General features: G+C 47.7%; 1 pseudogene across 3 annotated transcripts in view; it reads left to right on the forward strand.

Annotated features, from left to right (window-relative positions):
* Window positions 1-14,529, forward strand: part of LOC144770845 (epidermal differentiation-specific protein pseudogene) — a 193,633-nt pseudogene that overhangs the window by 23,137 nt on the left and 155,967 nt on the right. The window lies entirely within an intron of this gene.

Below are 14,529 nucleotides of genomic sequence, written 5' to 3' on the forward strand. Positions count from 1 at the left end.
AATCCACTGGAGCACATATATTGAGACCTAGCAAAGGCACGTCGGGCTACCACTCCCTACAATTTTGCCAAGTTTCGTGCAAATCCATTCAGCCGTTCGATTATTATTATTTATTTTTTTGCCCCGCGGGGCCCTTTTAAAACCTCCACATCAAACCTAGGGGGTCAGCGAGGATCTACTATGCCCCCTTATGGTCATTTGCCCCTTCGCTTTGGCCTCCTGTTGTCTCTCGATCCTACCGAGAGACAAGATGGCGGCCGCTACGGACTGTTTGGAATGTTTACAGACGCCGGAGAACCAATCAGCTTCGCTTCACAAAGCTCCGTAACGCGAAAAGTACGCGAACTGGAGCGCTGCCCGGTCCGCTGTTACAGATATATATCTTTTTTTGAACGTTAATTTCTCAAAATCCACTGGAGCACATATATTGAGACCTAGCAAAGGCACATCGGGCTACCAGTCCCTACAATTTTGCCAAGTTTCGTGCAAATCCATTCAGCCGTTCGATTATTATTTTATTTTTTATTTTTTTGCCCCGCGGCGCCCTTTTAAAACCTCCACATCAAACCTAGGGGGTCAGGGAGGATCTACTATGCCCCCTTATGGTCATTTGCCCCTTCGCTTTGGCTTCCTCTTGTCTCTCGATCCTACCGAGAGACAAGATGGCGGCCGCTACGGACTGTTTGGAATGTTTACAGACGCCGGAGAACCAATCAGCTTCGCTTCACAAAGCTCCGTAACGCGAAAAGTACGCGAACTGGAGCGCTGCCCGGTCCGCTGTTACAGATATATATCTTTTTTTGAACGTTAATTTCTCAAAATCCACTGGAGCACATATTTTGAGACCTAGCAAAGGCACATCGGGCTACCAGTCCCTACAATTTTGCCAAGTTTCGTGCAAATCCATTCAGCCGTTCGGGCTAAAAGTGAGGCCAACCGCCCTATGGAAATTAACATTGGAAAAATGCGTTTTGGGACCCCCCTTTTTTCTCGGCCCCCCCTTGACGAACCCCCCCCAAATTTCCAGGGGCTACTCAGAAACAAAATGTTCCATTTTCCTGAAAATTTCTGCCAATTCCGTCCACAAACGCCAAAGTTATTAGACATAGAATTTTCAAAAATCCCATAGAGAAAAAATCCTAACTATATATACCTACTGGCGACCGCCAGTAGCTGGCGGTCGCCAGTAGGTATATATAGTTAGGATTTTTTCCTATGGGATTTTTCAAAATTCTATGTTGAATAACTTTGGCGTTGATGGACGGAATTGGCTGAAATTTTCCTGAAAATGGCACATTTACTCTCCGGTCCTTCCCTAAAGGTTTGGGGGGGATTCGTCAAGCAGGGGCCGAGATAAAAGGGGGGTCCCAAAACGTGTTTTCCCCATGCAATTTTCCATAGGGCGGTTGGACTCACTTTTAGCGCGAACGGCTGAATGGATTTCCACCAAACTTGGCAAAATTGTAGGGACTGGTACCCCGATGTGCCTTTGCTATGTCTCAATATATATGCTCCAGTGGTTTGTACGAAAATCAACTTTGAAAAAATATATATTGGGCTACATTGGGCTATATATATGTTAGAGCCCACATGTAGCCCAATGTAGCCCAATGTAGCCCAAAGATGGCCACCAGAGACTTAAAATATACTGTGCAACTTTTTTATGTTACATAGTAATTTTGCTCATAGTTACTTCCTATCTCCCACTATATTATCTCCAATGTGTATTTAACATCTCTTTATCATCTCCTGCCTCCATGTTGTTTATGCTTTCCTGACAGACTATGGTATGAATTCCATATACCACAATAACTTCTGTAACAACATGCAAGATATCTACAAAGGAGACGGGTTTTAGTACTGAAAATGAATGCTTGTAAATAGGATCTGTGCTCGGTTCATAAAATATTAATTAAAAAACGATTTTAGGGCAAATTAATGGCTTTCAGTAGTGAAAATGAATGCTTGTACATAGGACCTGTGTTCTGTTCCTAAAATGATAATTGAAAAACGATTTTAGTGCAAATCAATGGGTTTCGGTAGTGAAAATTGACAGATTCTTTAACATTCACATGACCCGACGCGCTTACGCTACTACGCTAACAGTCTTACTTATGACAAAAGTATGGCACACCTGAAGTCATCTTGATTGAAATAAAGTGGTAACACTTAATACATTTAATTTGAAAAGGAACAAAATGAGGGGTTTCATTTTGCCATAGAAATTTTATATATTACCTACTGGCGGTCGCCAGTAGGTATATATAGTTAGGATTTTTTCCTATGGGATTTTTCAAAATTCTATGTTGAATAACTTTGGCGTTGATGGACGGAATTGGCTGAAATTTTCCTGAAAATGGCACATTTACTCTCCGGTCCTTCCCTGAAAGTTTCGGGGGGGGATTCGTCAAGCGGCGGCCGAGATAAAAGGGGGGTCCCAAAACGTGTTTTCCCCATGCAATTTTCCATAGGGCGGTTGGACTCACTTTTAGCCCAAACGGCTGAATGGATTTCCACCAAACTTGGCAAAATTGTAGGGACTGTAAGCCCGATGTGCCTTTGCTAGGTCTCAAGATATGTGGTCCAGTGAATTTTGAGAAATTAAGGTTAAAAAAAATATATATATCTGTGACAGCGCTCCGGTGCGCGCACCGGTGCGCACACCGGAGCGCGTTACGGAACTTCGCGAGGAGAAGCGGATTGACTCTCCGGTGTGTGACAACATTCCAAACAGTTCGGAGCGGCCGCCATCTTGTGTCTCGGTAGGATAGAGACACAAGAGGTGGAAAAAACAAAGTGCGAAATGACCAAAAGGGGGCAGGGTAGATCCCCCCTGACCCTCTAGGTTTGATGTGGGGGCTATTAAAAGGCCCCGCGGTTCAAAAAAAAAGAAAAAAAAATGTTTGCGTTTTTTCGCGGGAGTTGCACTTCCCGGTGCGCGCACTGGGAAGCTTACCGGCAGCGTAACGGGAGTCTGCCATCTTGTGTTTCGGTCGAATTTAGACAGAAGATGGAGGATAAACAATGTTGGGAATGGGCTAAAGGGGGCACAGTAGACATATCATGACCCCCTAGTTTATCTGAGGGTGTATTTTTTTAGGGAAGAAACAAAAAACTGTGAATTAACAGTGGCTCAACAGGAGCAAACAAAAATAAAAAAAGCTACTGCTTTCTTTTCTTGCTGCAGTGGTGGTTGTCTACAGCATCATTAATAAGGGAAATACTTAGTTGCCCGTAGCAGATGGTCTTTCCACAATAAATGCAGACCATCTTTAATCCACCAAATTTATTTTGTATGTTTGGCACCATTTGGCGCCCTTCTGGTGCTGCAACCGTAATTTCACCTGTGGAGGTGCTGGCCTGAGGATCTCTGTTCTTTTGAATCATGTCCCGTACCTCAGCCTGTGCCAAATTGTTAGGATGCCACCTCTCCATGTGGCGGATCATTGTATAATTCCCGAAGGAATACTTTTTGTTGGGGTTGCCCCTGGAGAGGACTTTGTCGCAAATTAAACAGGTGACATGTGGGGCATTCACTTTTTTTTGCCCAGCAGGGATGGAGAAGTACTCCCATATAAAATGCACTTTTACATGCCTTTCCCTAGGTTCTTCCGGCAAGAATCTCCTACGCTGTTCCTCCTCATCATCTTCTTCCTCCACTTCTTCAACTCCTGGAAGGATCTGGGGTGGTGGACCTTCCTTTCTGGGTGGTGGTGGTGGGGGTACACCAGCTGCAGCTACTACTGAAGCCATTTCTCTGCTCACAAATAGCTCTTGCTCTCTCAAAGACGAAAGTAAGAATGAGGAAAAAAGGAGGGGGCTTTCATCATTTGGAGAAAAAAAAAGTTGAGAACCAATGAAGTGTTATTTTCAGGTCACATCTCCCGACGTGCTTACGTTACGCGCTCCGGCGCGCTTATGTTACGCGCTCCGGGTCGCGCCATGGAGCGGTTCCGGGTGCGTTTACTCAGCGCGCCGAAAGAACGCATCACGCGGTTACGCGATACGTCACGCTTACGCGGCGCATCACGATGTTGTTTTCGTTTGCGGCAATTGCGCTGACGGGGCGCTTACCGTAACGTGCACCGGGGCGCTGAACAGAGTTGCGCTTACCGGTGCACTGCCCGGTGCTCGTAACGGGAGCGCTCCGGGGCGAAATCTTTTTTTAAAATAAAATAAAATTAAACATAAAAAAATTGTATTAAATAAATATAAAATACATTATTCATTTTAATGAAGTATCTATTTTACAGCTATTGATATTTGCTATTAAAAAACCATTGAAATTCACAGAAAAAACTATAGGTTTGAGACCATATATAGTTAGGTATTTGCATTTACAAAACCTTGAAAATTCAATGAAAAAACCATAGGTTTGAGACCATATATAGTTAGGTGAATATTTTAATCATACAAAACCAATGAAATTCCATATATATTTAGTTGCACTAACTATATATTTCGCGCACCCGCAATCCACTGCTGATGACGTCACATATTACATAATTCATGACATGGTCAGTGACATCACTGATGACATCTCAAATGACATCACTGATGACATCACTGAAGACATCATCCAGTGACTGTGTGTTTCTGTAAAGTTTAAATATGTTTTACATATTGAAGAATGAGTGGATGTATAAGTGTCTGGATGAAGGATTTAGTAGGTGCGTGACTGACTGTATGAGTGAGTGAATAAATGTGTCGTACTAAATGCATGGGTTAGTGACTAAACTGTCTGAATGTGTGCATCAGTATGTCTGTTGTGGTGTAAACTTCTGCATGTGTTGATCATTAGCTATACGAGAGGCTATATGTGTTATTGATTGGTTGCTCAAGTATTTGTATGGGAGATTGAGTGTGTGTGGGGGTGGCTGGGAGGTGTGTGACTCTGTGCATAGATGTGTGAGCAGTTGATTCACTAGGTGTATGAGTTCAAGAGTGCATGTGGAAACAGCTACATGGGCGGTTGACTGTGTGCATGAGTGTATTGATGAGTAAATGGATATCTGAATGCTACATGTCATAGTAAGTACATATGTAAAACACAGTACATGTGAGAGTTGGCATATATAAATAACTGTGCATGAGAGCCAGTGAATGTGTGAGTGGCTGTATGGATCATTGTGAACTTGTATCAGGGATTGTATAAGAGAGTAAATATGTGTTAGTATATGTTTGAATAAGTAAGGTGTGTATAACTGTATAGTTGAGGAAATGGAGGTGAGATTGTTTCTTTGCATGACTGACTAGGTGTGTGTGGGGGAGTGGGCGTAGCGGGCCGGAAAATCAGGCGAGGAGGCCGTAGGTAGTGGGCAATACTGGAAGTTTATTATCGTATAACAACAAGGAATGTCACAAGCGAGGGGATGGGAGGTTCCAGGCGATGTACACTGGTCCGGCTCTTCTCTTCAGCTCGAGGTCTTTAGGTGCTCCAGGGAGGGCTCCGATGCCGGGGAGGATCCACGGAGGGCAGTAAGAGAGGAAACAAAAGTACAAGGAACCGTTAGTCCTATCCAGAACTCTACGCAGTGGATACCGCTCACCGTCACCCGGATAGTGCGAGGGGGGGGCGGAAACAGACTGTGAGGAAAGGAGGGTACCGGGAAAGGGAATACAGGGTAGGAAATAGAGAGGGTGCCAAGGCGGGACGTGAGAGGGACGGGGGGGGCTGCTGTGAGGTGCTATACAGTTTTAATACAGTGCAGGGAAGGTGAGACTATGGAGAAGGGGTTATTTACAGGGACAACACAGGGACTCCTAATGAGTAGGGAAGAGGAAGGTAAAAGGCACTCACGCGGTCCGCCGTAACTCTCCGGTGAGTTACGGCCGCTCTCCAGCCACCTCCGTTGGATTCCACCACTCCTCAGTCCACACGTCTTCTTCGCACGTCTGCTCTCCTTCTCCATCTCCAGCCAGAGGGTCCTGCCACGAAACTCCGACGATGGGTTCTCCTCGTTCCTCGTTTTTATCTTGTGCTGGCGCTGCCTCGGGGGCGGGACTTCCGGGGTCAGCGCGATGTGGTTCCTCCGGACCTGGTGCTCTGGTTGGTCCTTGCGGGAGAGAGAAGGGCGGGGTTTCGTTGGTCATGGCGGTTGTTCCGAGTCCGGTCTCGGCTATGGCGTTTTGGCTCTGGAGTTGCAGTCCCGGAGGTAATGGACGAGGTAAGTGCGGGGGAGGCTGGCCCCCGATGTGGGGTCTTCGGGACGCCGTCTCACATCCCCTTCCCCTAGCTGTCCTTCCTGTACTGGATGGAGACTGGGGGTACCGTGAAAGGAAATCTGCATTACCCTTATCTGAGCCTTTCCGGTGTCTTGTTTGAAAGTGAAAGGGCTGTAGGGACAGAAACCAGCGTAGGACCCTGTCGTTCTGTCCTTTGTTTCGGGCCATCCACTCCAGGGGGGCGTGGTCTGTGTAGAAGACGAAGTCTCTGCCCTCTAGGTAGTACCTCAGATTGTCCATGGCCCACTTAATGGCCAAGGCCTCCTTTTCGACTACAGCGTATTGTTTTTCTCTAGGAAACAGTTTGCGGCTCACGTAGAGTATGGGTCGTTCGTTGCCGAGGGTGTCTTTCTGAGATAGCACGGCCCCCAACCCATGATCGGAAGCATCCGTTTGCAGGATAAAAGGCCGGGAATAGTCAGGGGGTACCAAGACAGGACTGGAAGTCAAGGCGTCTTTCAAGTCCGTGAAGGCATGCCACGCTTCGGGAGAGGGGTTTCGTAGCTTCTCGTCTGAGCGGTTTGTTTTCTTCAGGAGGTCCGTAAGGGCTGCAGCTCTCTGGGAGAAATTGGGCACAAACCGCCGGTAATACCCGAGAAGCCCCAAAAAGGCTCGAAGGTCTTTTTTTGTTTGGGGAAAGGGAAGGGACCGGATGGCCACGGTTTTGCTTTCTTGGGGTCTTATCAGGCCATCCCCCAGAAGGTACCCCAGGTATTTGACTGTTTTCGCCGCTAAGGTGGTTTTGGCTGGATTGATGGCAAAACCGAAAGAGCCCAAGGAGGAGACAACGCTGAAAAGATGCCTCAAGTGCTGGGGCCAGCTGTCGCTAAAGATAATGATGTCATCTAAATAGGCGCCTGCGTACAGGGAATGAGGTCGCAGGACCTGGTTCATGGCGCGTTGAAAGGTGGCTGGGGGACCATGAAGTCCAAAGGGCATGACTACGAACTGGTATAACCCCTCAGGGGTGGAAAAGGCAGTCTTCTTTTTGTCTTGTTCCCTTAGGGGTATCTGCCAGTACCCTTTACAGAGGTCAAGGGTAGAAATAAACTTCGCCTTCCCTATCCGCTCAATCATTTCGTCCACCCGGGGCAGTGGATAGGTGTCGAAGCTGGACACCTTGTTGACCTCCCGGAAATCTATGCAAAAACGGACCGACCCGTCAGGTTTTGGCACCAGAACGATAGGGGAGTTCCATTCGCTAACTGAGGGCTCGATGATCCCCATCTTTAGCATAACTTCTATCTCCTGACGGATAACCGTCCGGCGGGCCTCTGGTACTCGGTAGGGTCTCAGTCGGACAACTGTCCCTGGTTCTGTTTCTATCGTATGCTCAGTGACCTTGGTTCGACCTGGGGAAGAGGAGAAGACATCTTTCAGGGATACTAGGGTTTGTTGCAGTTCTTGGATTTGCACAGGGTTTAGATCGGGGTCAAGACAGGGGTCGAAAGAGAGAGGGGGCTTTTTACTGGTTCCGGACAGCACCGGACGGGGACCTTCCCATTTTTTCAATAAATTTACGTGGAAAATCTGGGAAGTGCCTCGTGTGGGGTCTAATTCCACCTCGCAGGTGACTGGGGTCACTTGTCGGAGGATGGTGTAGGGACCTTGCCACTGTCCCAGAAGTTTCTGGTCGGATGAGGGCATCATGAGGAGGACTAAGTCTTGAACAGCAAAGACGCGGCTGTGGGTGCCCTTGTCGTATTGCCTCCTTGTCCTGGGCGGTCTCTAGGTTTTGTCGGACAATGTCCCGGATCATGGACAGGTGAGTTTTCAGATTCTCCAGATATTCGGGAAGCGGACGAGTGCGGTCCGGTTCGTCTTCCCAGGCCTCCCGTGCCATATCTAGCAGGGTACGAGGGGGACGCCCATACAGCAATTCGTAAGGGGAGTTTCCGGTGCTACTCTGCGTTTTACAGCGGATAGCGAATAAGGCCAAAGGAAGCATGTCTTCCCATTTTTTCGCTTCTAGGCCCAAAAGTTTCTTCAGCGTCTGCTTCAAAGTGGCGTTATAACGCTCCACCAATCCGTCCGTTTGCGGATGATAAGCAGACGTTCTGATCTGTTTAATCCCAAGCTCCGAACAGACGCGTTTCATGAGAGCCGAAACAAAAGGAGTACCCTGGTCGGTCAGGATTTCCCGGGGAAACCCAACCCGAGAAAACAAGGAGATCAGGGCCTTTGCAATAGTCTAGGTAGTGGGCTGGCGTAGGGGTATGGCCTCCGGAAAGCGGGTGGCATAGTCTACTATGACCAACGCATAGCGACACCCGCTATGGGAGGGCAAGAGGGGCCCGATAATGTCCATCCCTATACGGCTAAAGGGGACGTCTATGAGAGGGAGGGGTTGTAAGGGAACCCGGGGAGGTCTGTGACGGCTGTTTTTTTGGCACACTACACATTCACAGCAGTAGGTTTTGACTCTTTAATACACCCCTGGCCAATAGAATTTCTCCAAGACTGCTTGGCTGGTCTTCTCGTCCCCGAAGTGTCCCCCTAGAAGATGACTGTGAGCCAGGAAGAGGACTTTATCTTGAAAGGGACCGGGGATAAGTAGCTGGGCGTTTTGTCGGACACCCCCTTTTCTGTACAGGAGCCCATTTTCTTATAGAAGTAAGGACCTACTTGCAAGGGGTCCTCGTGATTAAGGGCTCTTCCCCAGGCTTCCTGTAGAAGGGGGTCTTCCTGCTGGGCCGCCCTGAACTCCCGGTCGGTCTGCCAAGGGTGTTTATCCACGATAGCGGGATAAGCGCCGACGTACTCCTTCTTCTCTCTTCTTTTCTGGCTTTTGGGTTTGTGGGGTTTGGATGTCGTCGCCAGATTGGGTTGTCCCAGATACGGTGCGTCTTTCCACCACTGAGCCAGGGAATCGGAGGCGTCTTGCAGGAGCGTAGGCAGTCCCGGATAATCGCTCCCTAGAATGGCCTGTTCTGGAAGGGCGGGCACGAGTCCAACAGTGAGACAGGAACTGGGGTCTTTGGAATGTTGTACTCGCACCTGAGTCGTGGGGTACTGTTTGGTGTCGCCATGAACACATTGAATGGCTACGAGGCCAGTAGGATTACTGACCGGGTGTGCAAGGTCTTGTGGTCTAACAACGCTCTGACGGCAACCGGAGTCGGCAAGGGCCATGAGGTTTTGACCTTCGATTGACACAGGACAGTGGAACGGTGGGGGAGAACACCCAGGAGGGGTGCACAGATAGTTCCTCACAAAGCCGACCTCCATCGGATCCTCCTTCTGCGGGCACATTCAGGCAATGTGTCCGAACCCTCCACACGAATAACACTGGGGTCCAGGAGTAGGGGTTCGAAACACAACCGGGGGAGGAAAAAGGGGGGTTGGTTCAGGCCGTCGGGCAGGTGGTGGCCGGGTAGGGCGAGTGGTCAGAGCAGACGAGGGCCTGTGGGGGTGTTCTTCCTTCCCCCGTTGGAGCTCCTGAGCCCGGCTATAGGCTGAAGCGATCTCTATGGCCGTCTCCAGGGTGAGTCGGGAGTGCTGTCTCACCCAGCGTTGTGTGGCCGGGTGTAAGGAGGTAAGGAATTGCTCCAGATATATTTTCTCCATGATGTTCTCTTTGGTGGACGTCTCAGGCCGAAGCCATCGGTTCGCGAGGTCCCGAATCCGGAATGAGAGGGCCCTCGGGTTCTCTTGAGGTTTCTCCTTGGCTTGGCGTAGTTTCACCCTATAGGTGTCATCGTCGATGCCAAGGCGTTCTAATATACACCGCTTAATGTCTGCATATGGGGTGTTGCCCTGTATGTTGGCCTGTTGGTAGGCGGCTTGTAGGTCGCCTGTGAGGAGCGGCCCCAGATATTGGCCCCAGCGGTCCACCGGCCAGTTGGCGGCTTGGGCTATCCTCTCAAAATTGGTGAAAAAGTAGTCCGGATCCTCCCCTGGGACGTACTTTTGAAAGACCACAGAGGGGAGAGAGGTCATCAGCCGTTGCTGCCCCAGGGCATCCGTTAGCTTTCCCATGGTTTGCTCGTGGGCCACCCCCTGGCCCTTCAGGACGTCGTGGAGCTGTCCTCTGTCGTCTTCTGCGGTTTTTAGGAACTGCTCCATCAGTTTACTAAACTGTTCCTGGGATTCCGCCATCTTCTTGACCACAGCCTCCATGCTTCCAGCGGATCCCACTTCTGACACCAGATGTGGGGGAGTGGGCGTAGCGGGCCGGAAAATCAGGCGAGGAGGCCGTAGGTAGTGGGCAATACTGGAAGTTTATTATCGTATAACAACAAGGAATGTCACAAGCGAGGGGATGGGAGGTTCCAGGCGATGTACACTGGTCCGGCTCTTCTCTTCAGCTCGAGGTCTTTAGGTGCTCCAGGGAGGGCTCCGATGCCGGGGAGGATCCACGGAGGGCAGTAAGAGAGGAAACAAAAGTACAAGGGACCGTTAGTCCTATCCAGAACTCTACGCAGTGGATACCGCTCACCGTCACCCGGATAGTGCGAGGGGGGGCGGAAACAGGCTGTGAGGAAAGGAGGGTACCGGGAAAGGGAATACAGGGTAGGAAATAGAGAGGGTGCCAAGGCGGGACGTGAGAGGGACGGGGGGGGCTGCTGTGAGGTGCTATACAGTTTTTATACAGTGCAGGGAAGGTGAGACTATGGAGAAGGGGTTATTTACAGGGACAACACAGGGACTCCTAATGAGTAGGGAAGAGGAAGGTAAAAGGCACTCACGCGGTCCGCCGTAACTCTCCGGTGAGTTACGGCCGCTCTCCAGCCACCTCCGTTGGATTCCACCACTCCTCAGTCCACACGTCTTCTTCGCACGTCTGCTCTCCTTCTCCGTCTCCAGCCAGAGGGTCCTGCCACGAAACTCCGACGATGGGTTCTCCTCGTTCCTCGTTTTTATCTTGTGCTGGCGCTGCCTCGGGGGCGGGACTTCCGGGGTCAGCGCGATGTGGTTCCTCCGGACCTGGTGCTCTGGTTGGTCCCTGCGGGTGAGAGAAGGGCGGGGTTTCGTTGGTCATGGCGGTTGTTCCGAGTCCGGTCTCGGCTATGGCGTTTTGGCTCGTGAGTTGCAGTCCCGGAGGTAATGGACGAGGTAAGTGCGGGGGAGGCTGGCCCCCGATGTGGGGTCTTCGGGACGCCGTCTCACAGTGTGTGAGTAACTCCATGGATGAGTGACAGTGTGTGAGTGTCTGTATACACTGAGTGTATCTAAGGTTATATTAGAGTCTGAAGAGGTTCATCGTATTAGCACAAGAATGATGTCATCAGTGATGTGATCAATGATGTCAAATGAGATGTCATCAGTGATGTCATCAGTGATGTCATTTGAGATGTCATCAGTGATGTCATCAGTGATGTCACTGACCATGTCATGAATGATGTAATATGTGACATCATCAGCAGTGGATTGCGGGTGCGCAAAATATATAGTTAGTGCAACTAACTATATATGGAATTTCATTGGTTTTGTATGATTAAAATATTCACCTAACTATATATGGTCTCAAACCTATGGTTTTTTCATTGAATATATATATATATATATATATATATATATATATATATATATATATATATGTATATACATATACATATATATATATATATATATATATATATATATTCACTGAAAAAGCCATAGGTTTCAGGGCGTTAAAGTTAGAAATTAGGTGAGGGCAGACGCAGAGTAGCACTAGCCACACTTTTGAGGCCCCAAGCGGAGGGAGATCTGGCGATTCCGGACTATGAAACTTATTATTTAGCAGCCCAGCTTCAGTGGCTCACGCAGTAGATGTCCAGAGCCACCAGAGGTGCAGAAGCGCCAGGGGAGGTATGGTGTCCCTTGATGGTACTGTCCCGCATAGTGTTGTGGCTTCCGCTCGGGACTACACCTCTCACCCTGGAGTTTGTCACAGTTCCGAAGTGCTGGAACAGATACATGCAAAGAATGGCTATTAAGACGCCCTATGCACCTGAAATTCCACTGCGGATGTGTAGGGCCCTACCGCATGGGGGCAATTGGCAGCGATTGGAGTCCTGGGAACAGCAGGGGTTAGCGAAAATGGGGGACCTTTATGAGGAGGGAACCCTGATCCCCTTTTATGACCTACGAGACCGGTATGACCTACCAGGCGGTGACTACTTGCAGCACACTGGCCTCACAACAGCCATCAGGAAACACTAGCATATGAACCACAGACACACTTATACCACTTAGTATAAACCACTCACTCATTTCTAGGTCTAAGCAACAGAGGTGTAGAAAGAACCATGAAAATTGCAGAAAGAGGCAAGTGAGATGCAAAAACAGGCAGGAAAGGTACAAAATAGGTGAAGAGCAGTTCATAATAGACAACAGGGGTGCAGTAAGAAGCAAATTAGGTGCACAAAGAGGCAACAGACGTGCATATAGAGGGAAGAGAGGTGCAGAAAAAGACAAGAAAGTGGCAAAAGAGGTACATGAAGAGACAACAGGGGTGCAGAAAGAAGCAAGACGGGTGCAGAATGTGCAGAATGAAGCATGGAAAGTGCAGAATGAAGCAACAGGGATACAGAAAGAGGCAAGCAAGTGAAGTGCAGAAACAGGCAGTAGAATTGCTGAAAGAAGCAACAGAGGTGTAGAAAGAAGCATGAAAGTGCAGAAAGATGCAAGTGAGATGCAAAAACAGGCAGGAAAGGTACAGAAAAAGGGAAGACGAGTACAGAAATAGACAACAGGGGTGCAGAAAGAAGCAAATGAGGTACCGAAAGAGGCAACAGACGTGCAGAAAAAGGGAAGAGAGGTGCAGAAAGTAAATGAGATTTGCTGAATGAGATCAAGAGAAGTGCAGAAAATGAAAGAAACGTGCAGAAAGAAGCAACAGAAGTGCAGACAGTGCCAAGAGAGCGGCTGAGGGAAGCAAGAGTGGTTTGTACACCATTAGTACCAATTTAACACCCACAATTAGCAATAAGTAACATGTAACAATTCTAGGTTTGCAAAAGGCTTTCCACCATGCTGTAACATATGTAACATTTGTCTCAGCATTTTTGGTAACAATTGACCCATTTCAGCTACAAACTAGGCATTTTCTGTTCAAATCTGCAGATTAGTGTGAAGATGATGAATTATGTGGCTAATGCAGAAAATTTATAATTGTGCGAAAATTGGTGCAGCCAAACAGTCACATAATTCCAGTGGATCAAAAAGCACTGCAAGATATGACCTCTTTCGAACAGACCAATTCAAAATTTGGGACCTAAGGGAGCTTTCACTGCACTTTTAATCTTCCCTAGTGGCCTGCTCATTGCAAAAGGCCTGCTGGTCAATGCTGTTCAGTTTAAACAAAATGTCAATAACCGCAGCCTGTATACACAGCATATGGTGACTTCAAAACCCTCACACCAATGTGTAATACAAATTAAAAAAAGAAAATGTGAGAGAAGGCCAGTAAGCACCTCATGTATGCAACCCCAAGGAGTTGCTGGATAGTACTCGCCAGTATGCCCACGTTATCATCTACGGTTGCTTACATGGCCAGAAAGAAAAAAGAAAGTGTGCACTTGTACTTCCCCAGAGGTGAGAAATAAAAAAGAACTGTGTGCTAGCGAAAGTATAGCTCACTCAGTGCCCACTGGACCCCAACCATGAATAAGAGAAACTATTTTCACAGTGATGCCATTAGTGATGTCATTTAAGATGTTATCAATTATGTCATCAGTGATGTCACTGACCATGTCATGAATGATGTAATATGTGACGTCATCAGCAGTGCATTGCGGGGGCGCGAGTTATAGTTAGCTGAACTAACTATAACAGGGGAACTTCTCTGGTTTTGTAAGAGTGAAATGTCCCATTAACTGTAACGTCTATGAAACCTATGGTTTTTTCAGTGAATTTCAAAGGTTTTTAAATGCTAATTTCAAACTATAATGTACTTGAAACCTATGTTTTTTTCTGTGAATTTCAAAGGTTTTTTAAAATGCTATTTTATAAGTATTATTTAAAAAAACATTTTTTACGCGCAGAGTTGCGGGCCTGGTGCTGAGTGCACGACTCCGCCGTGACTTTTTAGCTTCTAAATCTATATATATATATATATTAAACCAAGAGATCATTTACTTTTTTTTATAAAAATGATAACTTTGTAAGTAGAATAGAGATAATTTACTAGTAAATATATTTTTTAGAATTCGTTATGGGTGCACACGGGGTGCATGCATGGTGCGCGAATTCAGGTTAGTTTTTCAAAGGAAGAATTTCATTGGTTCATAACTTTTTCATTCGGGAAGTTTGAAGATGCCACCCATATTTTGTTCTACTTTAATGAACCTCAGCAGAGAGACTGCAGCTGTGATTTCT

Source organism: Lissotriton helveticus, chromosome 7 (genome assembly GCF_964261635.1).
Source record: "Lissotriton helveticus chromosome 7, aLisHel1.1, whole genome shotgun sequence".
In the NCBI taxonomy this organism is placed as follows: domain Eukaryota; kingdom Metazoa; phylum Chordata; class Amphibia; order Caudata; family Salamandridae; genus Lissotriton; species Lissotriton helveticus.